This window comes from Balearica regulorum, chromosome 21, assembly GCF_011004875.1.
Source record: "Balearica regulorum gibbericeps isolate bBalReg1 chromosome 21, bBalReg1.pri, whole genome shotgun sequence".
NCBI classification, from domain to species: Eukaryota; Metazoa; Chordata; class Aves; order Gruiformes; family Gruidae; genus Balearica; species Balearica regulorum.
Window position 1 is genome coordinate 3488518 of NC_046204.1, and position 14503 is coordinate 3503020.

At 47.6% G+C, this 14503-nt stretch overlaps 1 long non-coding RNA gene across 1 annotated transcript; it reads left to right on the forward strand.

Annotated features, from left to right (window-relative positions):
* Positions 1-2563: 2563 nt before the first annotated feature.
* Positions 2564-10877, forward strand: LOC142604709 (uncharacterized). Its single transcript, XR_012838551.1, has 3 exons — positions 2564-2662; positions 8075-8315; positions 8758-10877. It is a non-coding gene; the product is annotated as an uncharacterized LOC142604709 (long non-coding RNA).
* Positions 10878-14503: the final 3626 nt, after the last annotated feature.

Sequence of the window (14503 nt, forward strand, 5' to 3'; positions counted from 1 at the left end):
TATTTTCAGCTGGAGGTCAAAGACCCCTGCAGTTTCTCCTGATGTGGCATGTTAAAGAAAGAAAAAAAAAACCAAAACTGTCTGAAAAAAATCTGAGGCTTAGAGAAAGGCAGGTGCTGTGGAACTTCTTAAACCTCAGTCTGGCAAAGCCACAGGGGAAATGAGGGAAATGAGGGGGAAAAGGGTTCTTTCAGACGCCGGTGGAAGGTAAGAAGTGTGGGTTGGCATAAAACACGGCAGCTGTCACCCGAAAGAGTCTGGCAGAGACAGTGAGAGGAAGCTGTAAGATCCCCTGGAGAGTGAGGGAATAAGAACCTGTTCCTCTAACGACACTCTCGCCCTCAGACTGGGAGGAGGCATCCTGGCAGGCAAAGGACCGACAGGAGTTTTTAAAGTGGGGATTTGTTAGACTTAGGTGAGGGTCATGGCTCCGGCACAGTGCCTGGGGCAGAGGCTGCTCTGCGTGGAGCTGTAGAGGAAGAGGGAACATCGTGGAGTGGGGTACGGGGTGGGAAGTGGGGGTTTACGTCCCGTGAGGTTTGCGTTTGCTAGTCCAGTTGCAGTAAGGAGCCGTGCAGTGCTTTCTGCTGCACTCGAAAGGCACAGGTCAGGAAAGGAGTAAGGCTCAAGCATGTCACTGAAAAACGCATATGAAAAAATCCTCATCACACTGAGGAGATACTTTGTTTTATGTTCCTCTTCCCGTTGTCCCTGCTGTGGTGTCGAACATCAAAAGCAGAAATCTTCCTCTCAGCCAAAAGCAGCTCTTTGTTCTGCTGGCCTTCTACTATTTCCTTCTTTCTTATCCCAGCCTTTCCCTGCAGTTTCCTTTTAGGATAAATGCTTCTCAGAAGTTTCTCTTCTCGTGTTGTTGAGCACGTACACGTCACTTCCCTGTGAGGCTGCAGGACTCGGACTGAGCAAATAACTGCTCGTGAGGAATTAATGCACCCAGTGGCCTCACAGCTGGCATGTGTCTTTCCGTCTGGATACCAAGTTGTATGGAAGCTATTTTACACACTCTCCTGGCAAAGTGAAAGTATCTTAAAACAGTAGAAAGAAAAGTCTGCAGTAAGTGAAAAGCCTCCTCCTTATGTCTGTTTAATGATGTGTGTCTCTGCGGCACCTTCTTGGTGACAGGTACTAATACCTACAGGGATTGCTGCTGATGCTAAAGAGATGGTGCTGTTGTATCCAGAATTTATGAAAAGCATTTTCTATCAAAGAACAACATTTAGGCATCATCTTGTTTGTCTGGAGAGGTACCACCTACCTGATCTGCAACAACTCAACAGAACGGTGAAGTGTTTTTACCACGGTATCTCTGATGACAGCAGGTTGCCCGGTTTTGGTGATCTGATGAGATCTCAGAGAAGAGGCTTCAAGGATTTGCCATGTTATGTTTGGAGTAAGCGCCTGGAACATTCACTCCAAATATCATAATACAGAAGCAAATAGCTGTTTAGTTTATCAGCTGGCACCGCTGTCATGAGATGACACGAAATGGCTTCAGCATCTTACTGATACATCACTCTGTGCCATTTCTTCATGCAGATTAGAGAGGCATTCTGTACAACTGCAACTTCTTGCCTTTTAGCCCCTTCTTTCAGGGGCTAAACCCATATCTTAAGCTAACAAAAAGAAATGGAAATTCTAACCTTTGCTCAGCAATTGCTAAATACTTTAGCAGAGCTTTAACAGCTCCCTGCCTTCAGTTCAGAGAACTTGCACTTGACTTCTAGTCAGGCCACAAACAGCTTCTAAAGAAACAAACCATCCCGTGATGGAGCAGGTTTGTGCTCTGGAAGAGTACAGACTGGTCTTATTTCATTGACTGAAGAACGGTGGATTTACAACAGCAAGCGGAGGCTCAGAAACCCAGCCTGCTTCTGCTTCATCAGTACCGCGATTCTGGCGCGGTTGGGAGGTTGGGAAGCCTTCAGCGCTAGAGACACAGGCTGATCCTAGCAACAGCTACCTGGCTACTGCTGGTTGTCACACACGGCGTTCCGATGTTAAAGACGCAAAGGGATTTCCACAAACGTGTGTGCTCTTAGATGAAGCCGGCCAACGGCAGTGCTACGGGAGGGCTGCTGAGCAAACCCGCATGCGTGTATCGGAGTAGAACTGCGTAACAGAAAAACAGGAACACCAGTTCAGTTCTCTGAGTGTCTGCTGGCACATTTTTGCTTGTTCTTCCGTGGCTTTCCTCAAGTCTTCTAAAGATCAGGCTCCACCTCTGCTCGAGACACCCTTGCCACTTGCACTGCTCCAAACAGCAAACCAGAGAGTCCGATTTCATTCTCTCCGGTGCACAATCACCGATAGGACAACAGATTAAAGACATGAAAAGACATAGTCTATAACATAGTTTTCCTCTCTGAGGCAGAGTTTGCATAGCTCAGGACTTTGCTGGACTTTCTTAATGCTGAGTACTGGCGTTGGTCCAACGCAGCGTGCGCTATTAAGTTTGCCAAGATTAAATCAAATTGTGAAAACTGGTAACAGGGCAAAATTATCATCTTTTAAATCCTCGTAACTCCTTCTGTTTCTTCAGTGAACAGAGGCAAATCCTTCTGCAAAGTTCTGAAGAGCAACTCAGAGGCCAAAGGCAGCTGGTGCAGCGGCTCTCAAGAGCCAACCAACACCGCTCTGTGCAAAGGTGAGGGCTGCATCAGCAAATATATCCGTGCGATACAAGTGGATCTGCAGAGAGAGGGAGCACACCTTTTCCGTAACGCGTGCGCTGCGGGCACCAGATCTTCAATGCCATCCGCTACTGGTGGGACAGGGTGAGTGCCTTCCCTGGTTCAGCTCCATCCAAACAGAATCCAGGCTGTGAGCTCAGAGAGCACCCAAGAGTTGAGCCAAACTATGCTGAGGAGGGGTGATCATGGGACTTCTGTGAAAATTGCGTGCCAGATGTGATCAAAAGCACACCTGCTAGCTCACTGATGGCCATTGGAAAAGGCAGCGGTGACACTGTCAAAACACAGCTCACACTGATACAAAATGGCGCTGATTTAAGAAAGACATAAATTCAAACATATTTTTAAAAAGGGGAATAAACAAATGATAGTGTGAGATAGCTGCCAGATACAGACATTTCTCATGGCAGAGTCCCTATAGTTGGTTATCGAATCCCTGGGGTCATTTCACAGTGTCACTAAACTGCAGCTACTGGTGAGCTGAGCCTACAATAACCCAGGCATTAATTAGGTGGAAAGGAAAGGAAAGAAGAGAAGAGAAAGTCCTGCATTCCCCTTTTCATCCCAAACCTCGTAAGGTCCTACAGGTGTTTCCAGGAGTCTGGGAATGCTGGGATCCATATGGAAAAGAAACAACTCTATGGTTTTGGGTGCTTCTCCAAAACGAAGTTCTAACCAAATGGAGTGCATCTACTGCCAGGTTTATGACTAAATGAACTATTTTAAGACTATGACAAATCACTATTTGTATAAGAGACTCTCCTCCCTCACATTTTTGTTTTTATTAGACCATTAATTATCTGACTGCAGTGAAAAGTGGCTAAAACAATGGGACCTTGATTTTTTCAGGCAGCTGCTATGTGCTACCGAACTAGCTATAATAAAGGATTTTGACACTTATGGACCCTCAGTTAAAAAGGTAAAGAGAGAAGGGCCTATTTATGTAGCCTTAAATTCCACTGTATATATAGATTTTTCTGTCCTTCAGTGCAGGAGCAAAAAAAAAAAAAAAAAAAAAAAAAAAAAAGTGGATTTTTTTATGACCTCAGCTGGATATGCACAAAGAGCAGGTCATATCCAGGGTTAACATCAGGAGATAAAGCTTGGAAAGGTCTGCATTTACTGCCAGGCTTTCACACTTCCAACTGCAGACACAACAGTTCAATTATTGGCCTACCCAGAAAACTTCTGCCCCACCTGCCAGAAGCACCTGAGATGCTGAAATCTGCTCTGTGAGGAGAGAGATCCCCGTCCAGGGAACACAGACAGCACCTCACGGTTCAAACAAGGGAGGAAGAATGAAAAATCCAGCAGTAAACCTGTGTTTAGGGCAGCTCCCCCGCCCCATCCCCCAGCCAAGAGGCATGAGAAAAGTTGGTGGAACGTGGAATTTGGCTCAGATTCAGCCTCTCCCTGGGTCGGCCCTGCATCCTCCAACGTGGACGTGCCAAGCCGGTGTGAATACTCTGGCACTCCTCCCTGGCAGTCACGGTGACCTTCAAGAACATTCTCCCTATTTTCCCGTTCGTGCACAATGCCTGTGATTAGCTCCAGCGCTCAGGCGGAGACGTCAGGACCCTGTCCTCGCCTTACCTTCAACCCTCCCGGCTTACCTCTCATGGCCAACCCACCCAACCTCATCTCTCTGCTCACAGAGGGAGCGGGAGGAACGGCAGCGTTGCAACCCGCAGCACTGCAAATACTTTCAGCAAACGTTACACCCTCTAGGAAATGTTGCCCAACTGTTGGAGCAGGGGAGAGGCAGGCAGTTACAGAGCTAAAGGAGGCATCTCCTTCACCCGGGACCTGAACACGGGCTGCTTCAGGTTTCCTCTGCGGACAGCGAAATGAGACGTTCCTTAGAGAATTACTAGCGAAGACTGAACCATGTATTTGCCCTGTGTTTTGAGATCCCAGCACAAGCTATTTAAAATATTTTACTATATTTTATTAATATATTTTTATATTTTATATATTCTATTTCTGTTTTAACATAAAAATAGATTAATACTATAATATATTAATATATTTTAATTCATATCTGAAATTGGACACCTATTTTCCCACCCTTTTCTGTTGGAATCTCTAGTGCCAAGCACATAATTCAAAGGCGGCTGGAGGTTTTTCCTTTGGATGGGAGGAGGCGGGGAGGGGAAAGGGCCATTCGGCACCTCTCCCTCTTGTACCCAGCTGCCTGTAGCCTCCATCTATGTAGGAGGCCACTAAAAACTGAGTTTTGTAGAACTTGACCAATATGTTTAAAAGTCATTAGAGTAAGAAATGACAAAGTGACTGTGTAATCCTTATTACCTTGGAGAATCAGGCACAAAAAGATAACGTGCAATGGAAAATAACGCGTACTGCCAACACGGGTACGGTGAGAGACAGCGCATGTTTAATTCAAAGTAGTTCTTGTGTCGGAGAGTTTCTGTGACTTGATTAGCTATAGAAGCAACATTTGAGTTGTCTGGTTTGGGAACGGACACTGGGACAACTTGCTGCTGCATTTGGTCTGTTGTTTAAGTAAGTGTAGAAAGGCGGGATGTTTTGATGTGAAAGGCCCATTTGCATTCCGTATTTCTGAAAGTCTTATGGGATCCATATGAAATACAAGTACAACAAACTAGTCCCTCGACTATAAAATATATCAAGACTTACATAAGAAATATATTTCCACTATAGAAGATGCAATAATAAAGTTATAATTCTTTTTCAAGGCTCTCATGAAATCCAAGCTACAAAAGCAAGGAGCGCTGTATAAAACAAAACCTAGTAAAAATTCAAATATTAAACCACAGAAAATTCCTTTAAAAAAAAAAAAAAATGTTGTACATCGTTACTTATGCAGAACCTCAAAGCAAGCAACTGAGCCTTGCTATTCAACAGCCAGGAAAACCAAACCGAGAGCTCACGGCACGTGGTGACACACGCTACAGGTCTCAAAGTCTGAATTTCTCTCAGTTTCTGGACTCGCCTAATGGACTGATTTCACAAAGCACACTCTGGAAGGAGGCAAGCTACATCGACACGCGGTAAGATTTTCTTGCTGAAGGAAACAATCTCAGCTTTACTGCAGGAATGTTACGCTTTTTGATGCTTCTCTCTATAAATAGACGAAATTTAAGGACAGAAAACTGCTGTTTCTGTGGCTTATGAGAGATGCCTTCGCAGGTCCCGACCCTGGTCGCCCCGGTGTGCAGGTGAGCAGCACTATTCCCTCCAAAAGCCACGAAGCCAAAAACCAGCATCCGGAGCTGGGATCAGCAATGCCGGGGCTGGGTACCAGCTTCAGCCGTGGGGCGACAGCAGGGAGGTTTCACCGCGTGCTGTCGGTGGGAGAGCGGCGCTATCGGGACGATCTCTTTTATTCAAAGATTTTTTAGGAGTGACTCATGTGCTGGTTGTGATATGCTCCGAGTGCCCTTTTCCACAGCTGACTTGGAGGGTCGGAACAGCACGTCTCAGAAAACAATCTTTTAATCACATTTGGAGGCTGCTTCCCCCACCGCCTTCCCCCCCCCCCTTCCAAATAGAATAATTCCCAAAATACCTCTGGACCTGAGACAAGGGCAGTTGCAATGTGGGGGTGTTTTCCTAGCTTGGCATTGCTATTTTCCAACAGTAGCAGTGTTTTTACAGATTTTCCAACAGCAGCAGTGTTTTTTTACAGAGACTGCTTTTCCAGGGGGTTACAGCACCATCCGGGAGGGAGAAACCCACCGTGTGGAAGCAGCTAGAGAGGACTACGCACGGTCACGCACTGGTATTTTCCTGCGTGTGCAGCGGGGCTGTAGGGGTCAGGAAGGCTGATCTCCCCTTGGTTCTGCAAGAAAACCTCTGTGAGAGGCTGGGAACCTCATGTACTCTTCTAGAATTCAGTTTTCTCACCTGTACAATGGAGAAAACTCCAACACCTGTACAATGGAAAAAAAACAGACCCAAATATTTACATGTTGTGGACTTCAGCAATAAGGGGTGATTACAAATTGCTTTGATATGTTTATTAAACAACGCATACTTGGGCGTCCCCCCCCACCCCCAAATCACGCTGCAGGATGGGGTGTGCGGGTTGTGTTTCGGTACCGGAGGGAAAGGAGTAGGAAGCAGCGCAACACGCGTCGCCTTTCCCAGGGAGGCTTATCAGCCTAGCCCTGTCTCTTACTGCGCAGCAGGCACGCAGGATCCCCAGACACATGGAAATTAATGATTAAGCCCAAATTGTGAAACAAAACTCTGCAGTTAGGAGAAGACAAACCCTTCCAGATTCAAACATGACATCCAAGGGTTTTTTGGCTGGCTGCTGTCATAGTTTTGTACTGAGGCCATTCAAAATCACCCTGCAACTGTGCAAGGTTCGGCACAAGTCCCGTTTTCACGTAACCTGCCAGGAAAACCCTGCCCGTGCAAGGATGCTCACCCACCCCCTTCCCACAAGGGTTTCTTGCAGCACAGTGGGAAAACAGCACTGAGATACCAGCTAAATCCCAACTCACACCTACATTCCTGCATCAACAAGGGAATTCTCTGCACAGTGATTTCACCAAACCAGTTTCTCATAACAGGACCAGTTTTCAGGGCTGCTGAGTGCCCACAGTCCTGCTTGGAATCAACGGAAAGACAGGAGCGCATCACTTCGTGAGAGCAAGAGCTGTCAAAGAAAAGACTCTTGTCGATCATGGGAAAAGGAATTTGGCCTGAAGTGCAGTGAAGTCTGTGGAAAACTTCCAAGGGTTTCATCTGGCTTTGTATCAGTATTTTAAGGAAACTGGGAATATTACCTAGAAAATGCACTCCCTTTCTCTCCCTCTTCACCTGCCTCTGTTGCTTTGGTTTTGCTGCTTTGTTTTTGTACTGAACCCTCTCTCTGGTGTTTTGTTCTTCTGCTTTGTTCTGATTTGGAGCTGCAACTTAAGAAGCAGCAAAGCGCTGGAGTAACATTACCTGCAGCCAGCGATCCCAGCTTAAGCAAAATCCATCCCACCATCCAAGGTGTGGCAGCAGGAAAAAGAAAGGTGAGAACGAATTAAAGCGAACAGCCGTCATACGTGGTCCTTCCCACTGCTCGGGTTTCCCACTGCTCAGTTCCAAACCCAGCAGCACTGTCTATGTGGGGCAGCTGCCTTCGCCGAGCGGCTCCTGGTAGATCCACAGAGGCTCCAATTCTGTGCGTACACCTCGTAGCCACCGCTGTACGTCACTGGGTGCTTCGGTCGGGACTCACGGCTGGACATAAGGCAGTCCTCTGCCCAAAATTGTGACTTCCAGCAAGCTTCCACCCCTCCTCCTTGCCATAAGAACGGACTTTGTGACCAGTCCTCCCTTACTCCCACCAGTAGTTAAGTGACCAAACTGCTTTCCTCTTCCAGAAATAGACCAAGGGCTCCACCTGAACGTGTTTCATCCGTTTACCTCCTGACGCCTCATTAGCCATCTATCCGCCAGCAGCAAGAACACAGGACCTCCCCACGAAGGCCAGACCTGAGGCCAGTCCACCCTTGTACCTCGTCCCCGCCGATGAAAAGCGGTTCAGCGGACAGAGTGCTGAAGGCTGCGGGACACCCAGCTGGAAGAGGCACGGCTTCACGGCACTGGAGGCAGCGTGGAAAGGTGAGCACTGAGGAGAGGTGAGCACTGAGGAGGCAGAGGTGAACCCAAAGGGCTGGTGAAGCCGGGACAGAGCTTTCTGGCCGTGCTCCACTTGCCTCTGGTGGAGCTGGACCGCTCTGCAGCCAGGACCTCTACTGTCTTGAAAAAATAAAAACAAAAAGATAATACGTGGGAAAAGTTTTTGGAAAAGCGTCATGCTCCCTGTGTGCTTTTGCCTTTGTTTTTCTGTGCTGTTTCTAAAAAATGCTCTCGCCTTGTTTGAACTCCTTCCCTTCCCTCCTATTCCCCTGGCTTTTCCCCTGTAGGTAAGGAAGTGACCTGTTCTCGACACAGCATCCAAGGCACATCCTGTGACTGACGCCGGTCCCCAGGCTTGACAGAAGACTTGCCAGGTTCTTTGCTTCTGGGTGGACCGTGAGAAGCCCTTTGCATTTTTTTTCAGGTGATTTAATCCGCAGTTGGCCGTGCTGCAGATGGCTCTTTGCTGCTGCAGGTGCATCGCTGCAAGTGGCACATGAAATGCTGGGCGTTCTCAAGGGCACTGAAATATGGTTCTTCTGAGTTGTCTCCATGCAACAGGTGATGGCTTTGAGAAGAACAAAGCAGAGGACCATTTACAATAAAAGCGGAGCGTGCTTTGGTGAGTACAGAGTGGTTGCTCTGCAGCTGTCAGTGATGCAGAACCTCTGTGGCTGGTGGGAAAGGAGTGACTCTGGGCTGCGTGCGAGACCCGGTAATGTTTGTTTCACGCTAACAAAGGCAGGAGCGCTGCAGGCAGGAGGAACAGGTCTTTGCCTTCCTGCCCAGAGAACTCCGCTAACGCATCTGCTTTCTGCTCTGCGCCATTGCTGAGGCTGTTGTTCCAGCAAACTGACACAGCATCTTGGTGTTTACAACACTAAGCAATTCCAACCTGCGCCAGGTTCCATCCACTGCCCTAGCTCACAGCTTTCCCCTCGTTCGGGTCCACTCACCCCCTCTTTTACCTGTCTCCCAGACAGACAACATCAGCCTCTCAAATCCAGGGTCTTACTGACATTGCTATGAAACAGGGTTATGAGCTTTTGTAAGCACAACTTATGCCGCACAACGAAGACCGAGCAGTAAAGATCAGCCTTTTACCTGCCGCCTGTTTGCTTTGCCCGGGTTACGTTGTGCCAGAAGGAAAACCAGAATCCAGCACAAGGCAGTAACGCACAGACACTGGCACAGAGCTGGAGGAAGCGGTTATAAAAGAGCTAAGAAGCTGCAGTGGAATCACAGAGCATGAAATTTATTGCTACAGGTACCCTGACTCACAGTGCCACAAGTTTGGCACTGACAGAGGTTTGGGTCAATGCTCGTGTGCTACAAATATTTTTAAATAAGCTCAAGAGAAACCAAAGCTGCTTGCCATCGCAGGTGCACATGGAGATTGATGCTAAGGCTGTGCTCTCCTGCAAAGCAACCTGTCTGGTTTGGTGGCAGGGAGGCAAGAATGTACCCCCCTCAAAGAACACGCATTTCTGGGGTATCTGGAGGATGACAGGATTGTGTGGCTCATCCTTGCACCAGTGAAATACCAACATTAATAATGTCAGCAACTCACTGCCACATATATAAATAAGGTCGTGCTTTCTAAAGCTGGATCCAACACCGAACAAGAACTTTAATATTAAAAAAAAAAAAAAAAGGCGGTGAAAGGCACAAGGGCCAGGTTCTGATTTTACTCACACGAGAACAAATCACATGTGACTTCATTGGCTCCAGTTTCCTGCCTGGATAGCCGACCGATTGGCCTCCGGTTTCTTACTAGGATAGCCCACTTCAAGAATTCCTAGGAAATTCAAGATGGACACGAGCAGGAGTAGCAGTTGTGCATTGAAGAGAGTGTTTTGTTTGTTTTTTTAAAGATAAACTACTGCCCAGGTGTTGCTCTTGCCTGTTGCTTTGGCAAAGGGTGGCCATATATTTGACGCCACCCCCCCCCCCCCCCGTTTGCCTTTGCTTGCTCTGGTCACTCGGTGTATACGTTCAAACTCCGGGGAAGGGCGAGGGTGAAATTGCGTTTCATTATGGAATGAAGCCGTTATCCAATAGTCACCTGCACTGATTCACTAGCAGAGTGATGCGGCTTCTCAAATCATTTGTGGCATTTTCAAAGGTCGTGGGGTGTCGCGCATCCAAATCCCTTGAATTCCAGTTTGCTTTGGGCACTTTGCTGCCTTGGCTCTTTCCAAACCGCCAGCCGTCAGCTCCCCCGTCCTGTCTGCACCCTCCTGTACGTCTGCGCAGCTGGAATAACCGCGGTGCCCTGACCGAACTTCCCTACCACAGCAATGCTGTCCGCGCTACCAGCGGAGAGCCGATCTGTAAGGGATGAGACCTACTTCACACCTAAAGCCATCCCTGTTTATGGCGAGCTATATGCCTTTGCCTCCCCAGAGGAGTTTCACTGTTCTGTTTCCTGTGGTGTTTTCTTCAGGCGTTTTATTTCATATACCACCCCGGGAGACTCTCAAAAGCTTTCTAAGTACAAACGATTGCTTGGCAGGACGTTTCTCATTGCTGTACCAGTCAGGGTAACCAGGCATGCGTCCTCTTTCAAACACGCCTTTGGTTCCTTTCAGAATCCACGGCTACTCAAGTCTGGACCTGTCTCTCGGATGCCTCCAGGACTCCGAAGGGAAGGCAGTGAGCAGGAACTCCTGGGATCAGGAGGCTCCACCCACCTGCCCTCCTTGGGAAGGTGAGGGGGATGCCCGAATGCCTCCAGAAATGAATTCCTGCTGAAAGCTAGTATTCCCATAGTCTAAGGGCAAACGATGGCAATCGCTTCAGTAGTTTTACGGCAATCAGATTGTTAATATGTGTCGTGCCAGTTATTTCTTTCTGTACCTTGTGAGCTCTTCAAACCCTGACAGGGCCCCATCTGTTGCTGCGAGTTACTGGCAAAGCGTGTTACAGTCCAAAAAAAGCAGTTGCTTCACGGTGTCAGATGGGGCCAAATTTTCATGCGTGTTGTCAATCGTGCTTTGCATTAACCACAAAGACCATCCCACGGAGCCATGCTGCTAGCTATTTTTAAATTTTTCCCTATGCAGAGCAACCCAGTAAACTTAACCATTTATTCGGCATAGCCAGTCATCTGCAAATGGTTTACACCGCTGCCCTAGAGCTTCAGATGAGGAAAGATTCCCCTGCAGTGCTCCGGAACTTGGTTTCTCTTTTGAGCTACTCAATTAGCATCTGCCAGTTCAATTCCTCGTGAGATAAATGGGTGCTGCGGGCGAGGCCGAAGAGCCCCTCACCTCAGCCTGGTCTCTAAGCAGCAATAAAAGGTCATTGTGATTTTGGCAACATCAACCTGGAATAGATGTGGGCTGCTCCCTTAAGAAATGGCTATACATTTGTGAGCTGTATGCAGATGCAACCTGTAAATTCTTTTTTTTTTTAGAAACATTCAGTCTTCTGGTGGCTTTTTAAAGAGCGAGCTAGCTTCTGTTTCCATCAGCTACCAGCACCATATACTTGTCCCTTACTGGAAAAGTACAGTCTGCTATGAATAACCACATAGCTTGATGACAGATGAACTTGTCTTTGATTTATCCAGTTTATGAAAATGCCCTGAAGGGCTGGTTAGGTATCACTAAGCATCTGACGGTTACAGCTCTGGCCTTGAATCGTCTTACCAAGATCGACTGTTACTGTACCGAAAGAATGATTAACTCTGCGTTTCATTTCCACAGAAACCGGCTCTCACTGCTGCTTAGGCAATACGTCTGTGGGGAAGCACACCTCGCAGTATAAACAGAAATGGGTAAAACTATTCGCGTACGTACAGTTAGAATCACAGCTGACCTCTCAAGTTGAACCTATAGCATTTACTGGCCAAAAAAAAGTCATTTTTTTCCAGGATCAGCAGTGGTTTGACAATAGTACCTGTGAATAGAAGTAGGTGGTTTTAGTAATGGTACATCAGAGAGAGCCACTGGAGGTATAAACAGGAAAAAATGGGGATATTCTCAGGAATAACAGGAATGAGGGGCACGGCAGGCTCACACCCACATCTCTGTGAAACCCCCTAAATATACCACATAAAGTATGTATATGCTGAGCCTTTGCAAGATGGGGAACTTTCATCCAGGACTTAGTCCTGACTGAAACCATAAAAAGGTTCCAAAGCATTAAAAAACCCCAGATTCCTGGTTGCTGGAATTTGAAAGCTTAAGCAAATCTGCTTTAATTTTTGTAACCACAAGCAAATGCAAAACCTTTACATTACAGCCAATACCGACAGTTAGGGCCAGCTCCGGGACAGAAATCACAGTAAGCGTTAGGCGTCCGGGGCACGGGTAAGTTTACAGAGGCTCAGGAAATGCGAAAGGCGTTGGGTCTGAGCTGCAGCCCAGCAGAAGGGCTGTGTCTGGGTGCCAGGAGCTCTGCGGAGCACAGCTGAAGGGATTTGATATCCAGTGATTTGTAGTGGGAATCACCTGGCTCCCCTCCGAACCCGACCAGCAGCTCTCTGGCACAGCACTGAGGAGCTCCAGGTAAGAAACACGCCTGTCTTTAACCAGGCTGATCTGTTGCTGTAGCACCTTGGAGTCGAGACGTGGGTTTGTTGTGCGAGGGTGCTGGTCCCTGGGGTGTTTGCGCGGAGCTTCGCTGCCCTGCGCGCCGTCCCGGTTCCTGGCTCGCTCCCTCTGCGCCAGCCTCTTCCTCCAACGCGGCGCAATGGTTCCTTCTCCTGCCCGGAGGAACGGTGCGTGTTGGGGAGCAGCAGGACTTTCTCCTGCTCTGCTTTGTTTTCCTGCTGTGCTCTAGAGCAGGGACTCGCGGGCGCTGGCATCGATACGGGTAAGGAAGCAGCAAAGTGCAGTGGATGGGAAGAGAGGGGGGGACTAAACCTCTTGCCATTTATTTAGCTACCAAGTTAGTGTAGTATTGAAATAAAAAAAAAAAAAACAAAACCAACCCAAAACAAACCACAGCCTGCCCCCCCATATCCCCTATCCAGGTAAAGGGCAGGAAAATGGGATATAGCAGGGAATGGGGGAATGGGAGGCTGCTGGGTCCCACCAAAGTTGTGCTTAAAACTTCTAAGTTGCAGCTATGGGAGCAATCCAATTAAAGAAAGAGTTAAATGCAGGCTGTGTCTGATTCCCTTTGTTCACCATACAACCACAGTTAACGCAGACTCTTCCTAGTCTTCTGCTTGCTATTTTTTAAAGTCTTTATAGGCAGTGCCTTTGTTCCCAACCAGTTCTAAAATGGCCTTGATTTTAGGACCCGTTCTAAGGGAGATAAAGGCCAAAGAAAGCAATCTGAAAGAGCTGTGTGTTATTAACTCATCCTAGTGTGTTTTCAGGTTTCCCTTTATTCAGTGGTCCTCAAGGCTTTTTCTCTCGCTCTGCATGCATTTATTGAAAGGATAGGCTCGCAAGCAGTCACCAAATAGCAGATAGTGAATAATGAGTTAGGCTCGCACACAGAAATCCAAAAGGGTTTGTTTCAAGTGGTGTTTGGTATGCAAATAAAATTAGCAATCCAAATGAGGTTGTTTCTCCTCGGTGTTTGCTCAGCCTCTCCCTAGCTTTGGCTCCCAACTGGAGGAACTGAGCTGATGCTTTCATGTAGTCTCTGAAGTGAGCTGCGTTTGGACACCAAGATGAAAATGGAATCTCCGTCAGATATCAGGTCCTCTTGGTTCTTCCAGCCCCCCCCTTTATGGCTGTTTAAAGGCGAGCAGCAGTCTCAGAAGGTGAGAGTGAAACGGGGTGCAGAAGTGCCCCAGGGAGGCAGCCGTGCTCCTGCATCCTTGGGCACCCCGAGCAGGCTGCGGGCTCTGTGCCGTCCCCAGGGACTAACGCTCTAACCCGAACTTGGAAGTAGTTTTGATCCCGTGTGCTCTTAAAGCAAGTTCACAATATACGGGGGGGAAAAAAAAAATGCTGTTGCCTTGAAAAGGTCGATGGTTTGATAGAAGTGTATATTATTCATTAAGCAGCTTCTTTAATACTTAAATCCACTTTTGTTGAGTAAAATGATCAAATAAATGATGTGTTCGTAGTTTCTGTAGTCTAAATGTCTTGAACTTTGTTCCTAAATCAGTTCCGATTGTAACAGTTGTGCCAGGAGGTGCTTGTTAAATTTACTGCCTTGGGAGCTGGCTCCACCTTTCCTTGCCTAAAATAAACTGACAAAGG